This window comes from Meles meles, chromosome X (genome assembly GCF_922984935.1).
Source record: "Meles meles chromosome X, mMelMel3.1 paternal haplotype, whole genome shotgun sequence".
Taxonomy (NCBI): Eukaryota; Metazoa; Chordata; class Mammalia; order Carnivora; family Mustelidae; genus Meles; species Meles meles.
Window position 1 is genome coordinate 73,841,586 of NC_060087.1, and position 13,980 is coordinate 73,855,565.

Consider the following 13,980-nt stretch of genomic DNA (forward strand, 5'->3'; position numbering starts at 1 on the left):
GTATTTCTGTGGTGTTGGTTGTGATCTCTCCTTTCTCTTTTGTGATTTTATTTATTTGTGTCATTTCTCTCTCTCTCTTTGACAATTCTTTCAAAGAGCCACCTCCTAGCTTCACTGATCTGTTCCAGTGTTTTTTTTTCCCTATATCTTTATTTCTGCTCTAATCTTTATTATTTCCCTCCTTCTGATGGATTTAGGCTTCATTTGTTGTTCTTTTCCTAGCTCCTTTAAATGTAAGGTTGAATTATTTTTGGACTTTTCTTGCTTCTTGAGGTAGGACTGTATTGCTATATCCTTCCTATTAGGACCACTTTTGCTGCATCCCAAGGTTTTGTACCATTAGTTTTCATTTTAACTTGTTTTCATGTCTTTTTAAAATTTCTTCTTTACTTCCTGGTTAACCCATTCATTCTTTAGTAAGATGTTCCCTACCCTCCATGTATTTGTGGTCTTTCCAATTTTTCTTTCTTGTGCTTGACTTCATATTCATAACATTGTGATTGGAAATATGCATGTCATGATCTCAATCTTTTTTTATATCTTGAGGCCTGATTTGTGACCCAATATGTGATCTATTCTGGATAATGTGCACTCTGAAATAATGTGTATTCTGCCACTTTAGGATGAAGTATTCTTAACACATCTGTTAAGACTATCTGGTCAAGCATGTGATTCCAAGCCCTTGTTTCCTTCTTGATTTTCTCTTTAGATGATCTGTCCATTAAAGTAAGTGTGATGTTAAAGATCTACTATTACTGTATTATTATCAATGAGTTTCTTTATGTTTTTTATTAGTTTTATATATTTGGGTGCTCCCAAGTTGGGAGCATACACATTTACAATGGTTAGATCTTGTTGGCTATATCCCTTTATTTTGATATAGTGCCCTTCTTCATCTCCTATTACAGTCTTTGATTTAAAATCTAGTTTGTCTGACATAAGTATTGGTACTTCAGGATTCTTTTGAGGTCCATTGGCATGATAAATGGTTCTCCATTCCCTCACATTCAATCTGTTGGTATCTTTGGGTCTAATATGAGTCTATTGTAGTATATAGATTGTTCTTTTTTCCCCCATTCTGATACCCTATATCTTTTGATTGGAACATTTAGTCTACTTACTCTCATAGTGATTGTTGATAGACATGAATTTATTGCCACTGTATTACCTGTAAAGTTGGTGTTTCTGGAGATTTTCTCTGTTCTTTTCTTGTCTTTGTTGCTTTTGGTCTTTATCACTCAAAGAGCTACCTTTATTATTTTTTGAAGTGCTGGTTTAATAATCACAAACTTCTTCAGATTTTGTTTGTCTGGGAAACTCCTTATCTATTTTTCTATTATGAATGACAGCCTTGTTGGAGAGAATATTCTTGTCTGCATTTTCTCCATTCAGCGTGTTGAATATATCATGCCACTTTCTTCTTGCCTGCCAAGTTTCTGTGGAGATATCTACTGGTAACTTAATTGTGTTCCCTTGTAATTTAGGTATGTCTTTTCTTTTGCTGCTTTTAGAAGTTTTTCCTTATCTCTGTATTTTGCAGGTTTTACTATGATATTCTTGATGTTGTCCTGTTTTCTTGATTTTGGTGGGAGTTCTCTTTTCCTCCTAGATTGGAATATTTGTTTCCTTCCCCAGATTAGGGAAATTTTTTTGCTACAATTTTTCAACTAAACCTTCTACTTCTTTTTCCCTCTCTTCTACTTCTGAGATTCCTATGATCTAAATGCTATTAATCTTTATGGAGTCATTGACTTCTCTAAGTCTACATTCATGATCTAATATTTTTCTTTCCCTCTTCTTTTTAGTATTTTGAATAATCTTATAATCTACATCAGTTATTCATTTCTCTTCTCCTTCCATCCTTGTGGTCATTACATCTAGTCAGTTTCACCTTAGTTATAGCATTTTTTCTTTTATCCCGACTAGTTTTTAGGTCTTTTATCTATATAATATGGGACTCCTTGGTGTTTCCTATGCTTTTCTCAAGCCCAGCTAGTAATCTTAAGATTGCTGCTTTAAATTATGGATCAGGAATATTATATCTGTTTTAATTAAATCCCTGGTGATGACCTTTTCTTGGTCTTTCCTTTGAGATGATTCCTCCATCTTGACATTTTGTCTAGGTTTCTGTCTTATTCTCTGTGTTAGGAAAGCCTGTTATGTTTCATGCTCCTGAGAGTAATGGCTTTATTAAGAAGAGGCCATATATTGTCCAGGGTCCAGTGCTTCAAGAAGTGTGCACTCTGCTGCTGTGTTTGACTGTGGTCAGTAGACTTCGTGTGTGCAGGGTGTTTGTGCTGTTCTTCTGGGATAGGGGCTTGTTGCTCTGGTTCTCACACTTGCCCTAGTAAAGAAACACCTGCAGTGCACAGATGGGGCAAACTCCATTGTTCTGTTCTGGTGCTGTTCTGCTCACTGAAGTCAGTCTGTGATGATGGGTGGGAGAGAAAAATCACACCAGCCCTCTCCCTCATCTTTTGCTTCTGTCCACTGTCCAGAAAGCCCTCATAGAAGATTAAATAAACTTTACTCATGTTTCCCACATACATCTTAGATCCCTGCCTTTGCCCTTTTTATGTCTGGGCCATCTCCCCACCTTGTATCACTGTACACCTGTGTTTTATCTCAGAAACACAGACAGAGTGGTGCAGTGAGGATCCATGCTGGCCTTCTAGGAGAGGGACTTGCCACACTGGGGTTGGTGCCAGTTTATTCCAGAAGGGCAGTTGCACCAATGTACAGGAGTTGAGTTTAGAGTAAAGCATAGCAAAATGCCTGAGTCCAGGTTAGCAGCCCTCAGCAGGTATCTCTACTCCTAAACTTAAGGGGTGGGCTAGCACAATGGTGTCCATCCACTATTTTCCCTGAGAGGCAATACCATCTTTCCCAGATACACTCAAAGAAGGGGGAACTGTCTCTCCCAGTACCTCCCAGGGGAGTCTCTAATGACAACATCTGCTCCTGGGCCTCTGCCCTCCTCCACAGGAGCAATGCTGTGCCCACAAGGTTCAATGCCAGCCATGGTGCAGACTTCTAAGACTCCAGTTTTTGTGGTCTGCTGCTCATAAAAACTCATGATAATCAGCTTCTCTTGTTTTCCCAGTCAATGGCTTTGGGGAATTGTCTCTCCTGTGCGATCCCCTGTGCAAATCCCCTGTTCACTGCTCTTTCTCTCACTTTCTCTGTCTCTTTTTTCTTTCTTGCCTCCCATCTGCAGCATCTGAGATTCTTTTCTTCCCTAAATCACATCTCCACATCTACTATCTTTAATGATACGACCTCTTCTCTCCCTCTAATTGTGAAGTTCATTCTTTCAGTCCTAAGATCAATTTATTGGCTGTTCAGAATAATTTGATATTTACCTAACTGTGTTCAAGTGATGATGCAAGAATAGGGTCTACCATCTTAACTCTTCCTTTTGAGTATAAGATATTTTGATATGTTGCTAATCGTTTTTGATAACATGTGTTGGAATAAATGAAAGAGGGCAGTGGTGGGTGTTGGTTAATAGATATAAAACTAGAAGAAATTGAAATAACATAAACCAAGCCAATGAAAGCCTATATATCCCACAAGCAAAATTCAAGTAATGACTGGAATGGAGTCATTGGAAATCTGTGAAAAGTCATAATAGCAAATATTAAAAAAAAACTCAAATAAAATAAAATACAGAAATGCCAGATTAGAATGGTCTGTAAAATAAACAAAGAAAAAGCCTAGGCATATCTACCTTTTTTTCACCTATTTATGGAAGTACTCAGGGAATCTCATCAGTCTTAGTTGAGTTTAGTTATACAAACTATACTGAATTAGGATACTCCTAAAGATAAGAACTCAATGTAAGACAGAAAGGAAACAACTTTAAAACTCTAATACTAAGGAAGTTTAAGTGTGAGATTATATTTCTAGCCATTTAAGACATCAGTACAAATATAGATTTTGAGAGACATTATAGATATATTGCCAAAAATACCCCCAAAATAAGTAACATAATTGTAATTTTTACTCATGTATAGATCCATCCTATCTATCTATTCTTCTTTCTTTTAATTCATGTGGTCATTCAATAAACATTTATTGATTGCCTACTCTGTGGTACAAATGTTAAGGATAACAAGATAGTGTTTTCCCTGGAGATACTTATAGAACTGTTGTGAAGATAAAATGGAATAATGGCTCAAAAGTGCTTTCAAAAGTTAAAAATGTTATACAAAATACTAAGCATTTTTATTACAAACTCCCAGTATGTGTAATGGTTATTTAATAACCTTGGATCATGTATACAGATAGTTAGAGTAAATTAGGCCTTGTGACCATCTTTTACTTAATTTTTAATTTAATTCTGGGAAATGTGTGTGAGAGGAAAAGGAGAAAGATTTTCTGAAAATTGTAATATTTACATAGATTATATGGAACTTTTTGTTTCAAAGCAATTTTATATTCTTCTCTCATGATGTCATGCTCTGAAAATCAAATGTGAGATGTAATTACTTATTTTAAGAATGGATATGGACAAGATGGGACCAGGGAGGGAGACAAACTGTAAGAGACTCTTAATCTCAGGAAACAAACTGAGGGTTGCTGGGGGGTGGGGAAGAGGGATAGGGTGGCTGGGTATGAACACTAGGGATGGTATGTGCTATGGTGAATGCATGAATTGTGTTAAGACTGATGTTTCACAGACCCGTACCCCTGAAGCAAATAATACATTATATGTTAACTTAAAAAATGTAAAAAAAGGAATGAGATTGTTTTTCTCTCACAGGAGAGGTGCCTACTTCATATCCCCTATTTATTTTATAGTTTCCAATTGGAGATTGATCCCTATCCTGGTCCTGTGTTCTAGTGTGGAGACACCTTTCTATATATCTTTCTGACTGATGAAGAGAAACAGGTTTTAGCAGTTCAGCCACTAATTGATAGTATGATTTTTTTAAAGATTTTATTAATTTATATGACAGAGAGAGATCACAAGTAGGCAGAGAGGCAGACAGAGAGAGAGAAGCAGGCCCCTGCTGAACAGAGAGCCTGATGTGGGACTCGATCCCAGGATCCCAATATCATGACCTGAGCCTAAGGCAGAGGCTTAACCCACTGAGCCACCCAGGCGCCCTGAGATTATATCTTAATTCTCATCTGTGTGAATCTCAGTTTTGTCCATCTAAAATATTCTTTTAACATGATGTGAAGAACACTGGTTGTATAGTCAACTGACGAATTATTGAACACTACATAAGAAACTAATGATGTACTATAGGTTGGCTAATTGAATTTAAATTAAAAGAAATGAAAAAAAAATAACAACAACAAATGATCATTTAGTTGGTGATGATACCTTGGTAATGCTGTAAACTCCTGAGTGTGCAATGGGGGAGCCAACCTTGGAGAGCTGAGCACGTGGGGAAAAAAGATCATTTAAGCAATTTCAGCTGAGGGGTGCCTGGGTGGCTCAGTGGGTTAAAGCCTCAGCCTTCAGCTCAGGTCACTATCCCAGGCTCCTGGGATTGAGCCCCACATCAGGCTCTCTGCTCAGCAGGGAGCTTGCTTCCCTTCCTCTCTCTCTGCCTGCCTGTCTGCCTACTTGTCAAATACTTTTCTCTGTCAAATAAATAAATAAATAAATAAATATTAAAAAAGAAATTTCAGCTGAAATATACTGCTACTACAAGCACAAAATAGAATTTGTTTCTCTTCTTATTTATAACATGAAAGAATAGGGTATGGACAATATTGTGATGATCAAACTAACCAGCATGTTTTCATTCACCCCTTATTGGGTCCAAGTTGTAGAGTCAGTGCTATTTAGCCATTTGGTGAAGATAGAATTGCTAGCAACAAAAATAAATGGGAATAGGGTGTTTTCAAAAAGATATATTAAAGATGTGAATAGTAACAGCCTCACAATCCAAATGTTTAATGCATATTCACTTGCATTGAATGTTTAATTTTTAGTGACATAATTGAATTTTATTTAGTACAGTGACAAAAACCTATTTCATATGTACTATATGAGTATAAAATAGATTGGATACAACTAGAAATAAATAGAATTATTTTCTAGCACCACAGTTCTCAATGATCCTAATTGTATATATGTGATAGTTTCTAATTCATTTAGGATCAGCTATATTCCACATTAGCTTATCTGTTAAAATCTATGCATTGTATTAGGAAAAAAACATTAACTTAGAAATACCAATTTAACTAGTTTTAGCTTATTAATATTTATACCAAAAGTGGAAGAATACTTGAATCATTTTGTTGCTTACAAATTTCCCGAGAACTATAAAGACTTCTTGCAACCTTCTTCTCTTTTCTTTGCACTCTCAGTGACAGCCAAAATTCATCATTGGTCCATTTTTAAGTATGCATTCAGAGGGCATCATTTATTACTGTTATTTAAAAGTCACCTTTACAGACTCTCAAAAGTGAAATCACTTGTCCCTACCTAGCCACAATCTCATCTGTCAATTTTGAAAGTCACAATTCATTGTAAATGTCCATGTGTTCCACGAGAAAAGAAGGTTGTAAAGGCTCCATCATTGAACTTGTTCTATCTTGAACTGATTTTTACTGGTGTATATGTATTTTTTAAAGTGTATGCAAGTGGGGGGAGGGGCAGATAGAGACTGTCTTCAGACTGTCCCTGCTCAGCATGGAGCCAGTTGTGGGCTTCAGTCCCACAACCCATGAAATCATGACCTGAGCCAAAGCCTTGGCTTAACTCAACACTTAACTGAGTGAGCCACCAAGGTGCCCCTGTGTGGTTGTTTTTCATCTTTTACAGCTAAATGGTCAAAAGAGCAGACTAGAATGATATTCAGTATAAATCAATACTACAGTGATGTTCAATATAAATCAAGACTACTCATTAAAATGTTGAGCTTATTACAGATAAATAATATCAGTGTCAACAGAAATATTTGGGGTGTTCAGTGTTTATCTTTTCTGGCTTAGGAATGACACTGCACAAATAACAAATCAGTTACTTTTCTGGATATAGGTTTGTCTTATTTGAAAGTACAAGATTTCTATCTCATAAATAAATAGCAGTTTCAAGTTAGTTTTGTTCACTCTCAGACTCTGGACACATCATTTACTCCTATTCCATCAGTATTTGCTTAAAGGAGTCTTGCTCTACACACTCATGTAACACAATGTACTGTTACATAATTTGCTTCTTAGAACCCAATGGAGTATCCAAAGGCTATTGTGGGTATTTTCCCTTTATTATCATTTTAAAAATATTTCCAGTATAAAAAACAGGTAACATATATGTAAGCTATAAAGTATAATAATAATTTTTAGCAAACACACCATGTAACTCAAGAAATAAAACATTATCAAAACCTCGCATCTATTTATGTGTCCATCCCTTTTCTTATACTTCTGCCTCTCCACCAAAGGTAAGCACTCCCCAAAATTTTGTGTTTAACTTATTTTTTTACACTGCTTATTTGAAAAAAAATTTAATTTTAGAAACAACTTTTAGAATTATAGAATGTCAGAAATGGAATGTACCTGTGAGATCATCCAACTCAACTCCATCATTTTACACAAAGGGAAACTGAGACCTAAGGGAGGGAGAACGAGGATGGCTGACCTTTCAGTGGGAATTTAATCATCAGTTGGGAGGTTGGAATTATATATACTAATGTTCCATGAGTCTACTATCTAGTCAGTAATAACTGCAATCATAATAGATATTGAAATACATAACAATAAAACTAGGTGCTGTAGTTCTTAAATCAGGTGTCTTTGTAACTTAAAAATATAAAAATTATGTAATAATGTATTTACAGAAAAAACTGTCTATAAATCAAAATTGTTTATAATGTAGCTTAGTCTCTGAATTCCATTACAAACTCAGAACATTAGTCCCCTTAAAAACTAAAATGGTCAGTAAATTCCTTTAAAAGGCACATCTCAATTTAAAAAATTCTGATGAAAATATTAATGTGCTCTGATTTTCTTTGGAATTATATTATTGCATACATTAAATAATATGATGAACTAGTATACTAATACATATAATATTTTTAGGTCACCAAATTGGATTATTAATTTCTTAAACTGTCCCTAGAAATTTTAGTATATTATTCTTTTGCTATCACAGAATATCAGAATTGATAACATAGACTTCTTTTTGATGGCTTGTCATTGTCACACTACATATGTTGGTTAATGGATTCATCTGAGGGAAATTGTGGATAAAATGGCACCGAATTAGCTAATGAAATTACAATGCAACATTACACAGCCATAAAAAGGATGAGATCCTGCCATTTGTGGCAATATGGATGAACCTAGAGGCTATTATGCTAAGTGAAATAAGTCAGACTGAGAAAAACATATGATTTCACTCTCTTGTAGAATCTAGAAAATGAGTAAGTGAACAAAAAGCAGAATCAGAACTATAAAAAGAACAAACTAATGGTTGTGGAGGGATGGGCAAAATATGTGAAGGAGAAAGAGAGATACAGGCTTCCGGTAATGGAATGAATAACTCATGGGAATAACAGGCACAGCATAAGGGAAAAAAAGAGAATAACCTTTGCTAATGTTTTCTAAAGTCTCAAAAAGATATTTTTAGTTTGTGAACACACCATAATATATTTCTAATTGTTTATCAACTGAAGTTATTTAAACTGGAGCTTCTTACTCTCCTATTGAAGAAATTAAAGGACTTCTGAATTCTTTTTTTAAATGATTTTATTTATTTATTGGGGGAGAGAGCAGAGGGAGAGGGACAAGCAGACTCTGTGCTGAGAGTGGAGCCCAACAGAGGGCCCAATTCTATGACCCTGAGATTATGACCTGAGCCAAAACCAAGAGTCAGACTCTTAACAAACTGAGCCATTCAGGCATCCCCGGAACTCTTTTATAAATTGAAGATTCAGTATTTGATTTATCTGTTCTTAAATTCATAGTTTTGCCCACAGCTCAATCTCACTAATCTGTGTTAATGGGGAAATAGTAAGTCTGAAATAGAGACCAGTACTGACCAACAGAATTTTCTGTAATGATAAAAATTATTTTCCATGCTGTTCCATATGACAATCACTATTCACATGTAACTAATACAGTACTTGAAATGTGGCTAGTGTGATTGGGGAATTGAATTATTAATTTTGTTTGTTTAAATAAGATAAGTAACTACATTTGACTAAAGGCTACCATTTTGGGAAGCTCAGATAGAAAGTATCAAAAGGTTAATGTGATATTCAAGAAATAAGAATATAAATATAGAGTCATCCTACTAGACACGTTTTCCTGAGTTGACAAACATTTGTAATTAGTATACTGTTTGTTTTGACATAAATAATTTTAGGCTAGTTTCTTATTTGAGTGAAACAAATAAAAATTCAGGAAATGTTTATTTTCTTGATGCATCCTTTTTGTAATGTGGGGAGAAATCCATCACCTTACAGTTTATTAGTACAATCACATATTCAAAATCTGTTAGTGCAGATTTATTGTTTTCTCACAAGGACTAACAATAGAGAGACATACAGTGATTTTTTTTTATTAAACAGAAGAAATAATAAGAATAATTTCAATGACAAAATAGAGGAAAATCTACCAACCAAAATGACAGACTTCAAAATATTTAGTTCCTATGATAATATATTTTTTTTTCCCCCTTTTATTAATTTTTTCAGCGTAACAGTATTCATTCTTTTTGCACAACACCCAGTGCTCCATGCAAAACGTGCCCTCCCCATCACCCACCACCTGTTCCCCCAACCTCCCACCCCTGACCCTTCAAAACCCTCAGGTTGTTTTTCAGAGTCCATAGTCTCTTATGACCATAAGAGCCTATGATAATATATTAACCAAATACCTGGTATAACGTTTTTTGTGGTTAGGAAAAGGGATCTTAGGATTAAGTTACTCAGAGCCTTAATATTTTTTGTGGTTTATTTTTACTGAGTTGCCATTTTCATTTAAGAAGCATAATAATAATGACCTTAATATAAACATGTAAATTTAATCCATGAAAATATTGGTTTTGCCAGTCTCTAAAGATCCATTAGAGTTGGTTAGTATAACTGGCCCTACATTTTAGTCCTCAAAAAGGATGCTAAATGCAGACTATATTCCTAAAATTAGAAGAGAAGCTTTTCATTGACTCTTGGCTTCTAATCATGTGAAAAAGAAAACATTGCAATTCTGTCCTAAACACTGGACCACAATTAAGGCAAAATTGGCTCTAGATCCTCAATGTACTAAGGTTGTAAACAGTAGCCTGACATCAACTGAAAACAAGGAAATAAGGTGGATAATTCCTGAGATATAACAGGTGCAGTAGTCTTGTGTGATGTGGACATTTAAAAGATCATGTTAAAACAAATTTACCAAACAACTCAGTTATCAGATGTGAAAAGTGAATTCTCAACTTTTACAAAGTACAAAAGCTTTGGGAAGCGTGTATTTGTCATTATGGTTAATTTGCACATACCTCACTGAAGAAAAGGCCAGGGGAGCTAGGCTGAGAACACAGCTGTACAGGCAGCTCAACTAATTGCCTCTCCATCCTCAACCTCATTTATCTTCATTTCTTCCCAATTATACCAAATTATCAATAGTCTCTGTTGTATCAGAGCCTTAATCCCCTTTATTCAGGCAGCATTAGATAGTGCCAGATGAATTCTTGTAGGGAGTCAGAGTAAATAGGCATGAAATGCCACCTCTGACAGATGGCATTGCTCATAAGAAACATGACAAAACATTTGGAATTTGTAACCGGGCATTGGTATAACAATGCAAGCTGTTAATATTTTTTTAAAGATAATCAAGGTGGTATAGAGTAAAAATGTAATGTATATTTTAAAGAAAAAATACAAAGGTGCAGGTGTTCACATCTCAAAAGATTAATATATTTTTAGATAGTATATTCCCACTGAGCACTGTAGCCATGAAATCCTTTCGTGTCATATTTATGATAATAAATGGCCTATTTTCATTTGAAATAAGGAAGACATATTCTGTATCCAAAGATAGAATACCATTTTTTTCTTTTCTATCAAGTGACAGACTGTGCAATATTTATTGTGTCTATCTCCAAAATGAAATTATGTTTTAAAATTGGAAAACAAAGTGAACACCAAAAAAAAAAAAGTGAGTGAGAAAACATTTAAATTCTTTATTGGGGAAAAATAAAACAGAATAAAAAGCATTCTTTGCATCATTTACAAAATATCAATATTAGAAATCTAAAAAAATCTTTTTCACGTGATCAACAAATCTGTTTGTTTGCCAAAATATTTACATAACAAGTATGTTTTTATGAATTTTCTCTTCAGAAACATATGATCCATAGATATTATTATAAAGATGCAATGGTGAAATAAATAATGAATAAAAAACAAACCTTATATCAGAGAGATCATATGATAGTTGTCTTTCTCTGATTGACTTATTTCACTAAGCATGATACCCTCTAGTTCCATCCACGTTGTCGCAAATGGCAAGATTTCATTTCTTTTGATGGCTGCATGGTATTCCATTGTGTATATATACCACATCTTCTTTATCCATTCATCTGTTGATGGACATCTACAAGATGGGATTGGGAGGGAGACAAACCATAAATGACTCTTAATCTCACAAAACAAACTGGGGGTTGCTGGGGGGAGGTGGGGTTGGGAGAGGGGGAGGGGGTTATGGACATTGGGGAGGGTATGTGCTATCGTGAGTGCTGTGTGAAGTGTGTAAACCTGGCGATTCACAGACCTGTACCCCTGGGGATAAAAATACATTATATGTTTATAAAAAAAAAATTGGAGGGGGAGACGAACCATAAGAGACTATGGACTCTGAAAAACAACCTGAGGGTTTTGAAGGGTCAGGGGTGGGAGTTTGGGGGAACAGGTGGTGGGTAATAGGGAGGGCACGTTTTGCACGGAGCACTGGGTGTTGTGCAAAAACAATGAATACTGTTACGCTGAAAAAATAAATAAATTAAAAAAAAAAACAAACCTTAAAGTAAAATATAAAATAATAAAATAGGCCACTTTAGTGTATCTTATCATCAAGCCAAAGAGTTTTGAACAAGAGCTAGTGGATTTATATTTGACATTTTCTTTCTCTCTTTTTTAAAAGATTTTATATATTTATTTGACAGAGAAAGATCACAAATAGGCAGAGAGGCAGGCAGAGAGAGAGAGAGAGAGAGAGAGAATCAGGCTCTCTGCTGAGCAAAGTGTCCAATGTGGGGCTGGATCCCAGGACTCTGAGATCATGACCCAAGCTGAAGGCAGCAGCTTAACCCACTGAGCCACCCAGGTGCCCCTATCTTTGACCTTTTCTATAACATAGTCCTGCATAGGGAGTGGGTTTCTCTGTCATGTACACAGTAGATGCTGACTTCAATGGAATGACCACAAATTTGATCCCTTTGGTCAGTGACAAAGAAGGGGAATAGTGGACAAAACTATGAAGCTAATGCTTCCATGGCATTCCTAGGTTCCAGATGTCTATGTCCTTTTATCTTCCCCTTCTTAGGCTACTCTTGGGTAACTGTATCTTGCATCATCATCTATCTCCTACACTTATCCAAGTGATATCCCAGAAATATTCCTTCTTATCTCAGTTTCTTCAATAATTTAAAATTTGCATATTTACTTTATAAAATGTATCAAGAGTATATGAAGTAAACATGTATGAATAGAGATGATAATTGAGTTGGAAAATAATAGTATCTAGCTTTTTCTTCCCAAACTTACTCTTGAGGCTCCTTATTTGAAACCCAAATTCCAAGGCTACTTTGTATTGTGCACCATTAGGTTGGGCCTGTTTAGGAAAGTTGCGTGAAAGCAAAGGATAAATTGTTCCCACACTGATGTATCAAAAGTTCATCCCAATTTTAGAGTTTGGATCTGTGCTATTTTCTGTTCTACAGCCTGGGAAAAACATTATTACTGTTGACAGTTTAATGCAAAAAAGTATTGTAGACAATTCCAAACATTTAAGGTATCTATAATATTATAATGTCAATAACTCTCTTGCTAATATTATTTTATATATCTTTGAAAAGTTACTATTAAAATGTAACATAAATACTTGCTTTCAGTGTGAGGCATAGGTGATATTATTTTTCTATATGTATTCATTATGACCAATTTTCACCCTTGGAAACAAAAGTTTGCAAATTGGCCAAAAGCACCAGACATCTTTTGCTACCTTTGCTGCATTGCCAACCTTCAAAAGCTGAGATGTGTGGTGTGTCAGTGCATATTTAACCTTTCATCCTTACAAGAAGGAGTCTGAGCTTAATGCTGGTCTTGTGTTGGGATTTAATAGGCTAAGAACAATAGAGAATCCCATTGTAAAGATAAATTGAATTATGCAACTGAATGGGCAAAATAGATTAATTTGTTTAAATTCTATTCTTCTTTTCTGAGCATATCATATATACCATGAAGAGAGCAATTCAAATAATTCAATAATGTAAAAATTCAATTGTAATGTGCTATGGTGAATGCTGTGCAGTGTGTAAACCTGGCGATTCACAGACCTGTACCCCTGGGGATAAAAATAAATTATATGTTTATAAAAATATAAGAAAGAAAAAAATAATAATAAAATTAAAAAAGAAAAGAAAAAATTTCAATTGTAATTAAAAATTCCAAACATAAATTGTGTTATTTTTTTTCTAAAGAGTTTATTTATTTATTTGACAGATAGAGATCACAAGTAGGGAGAGAGGCAGGCAGAGAGAGAGAGAGGAGGAAGCAGGCTCCCTGCCAAGCAGAGAGCCCGATGCGGGGCTCAAGCCCAGGACCCTGGGATCATGACCTGAGTGAAAGGCAGAGGCTTTAACCCACTGAGCCACCCAGGCGCCCCTAAATTGTGTTATTTCTAAGATCAATTTTGTACCTCCATATATTGCTGAATTTTGAAAATGAATACTGAAACATAACCAAAAGGTTTATAAATTTTCTAACTATTGCACTGTTCCTGATAAAATAAAACTTG

General features: G+C 35.1%; 1 protein-coding gene and 1 non-coding gene across 2 annotated transcripts in view; both read left to right on the plus strand.

Moving 5' to 3' along the window:
• Positions 1-13,980, plus strand: part of DACH2 (dachshund family transcription factor 2) — a 777,815-nt gene that overhangs the window by 619,299 nt on the left and 144,536 nt on the right. The gene's annotated exons all lie outside the window — the stretch shown is intronic.
• LOC123935713 lies at positions 5,321-5,400 on the plus strand. Its single transcript, XR_006816986.1, has one exon. It is a non-coding gene; the product is annotated as a small nucleolar RNA SNORD55/SNORD39 (small nucleolar RNA).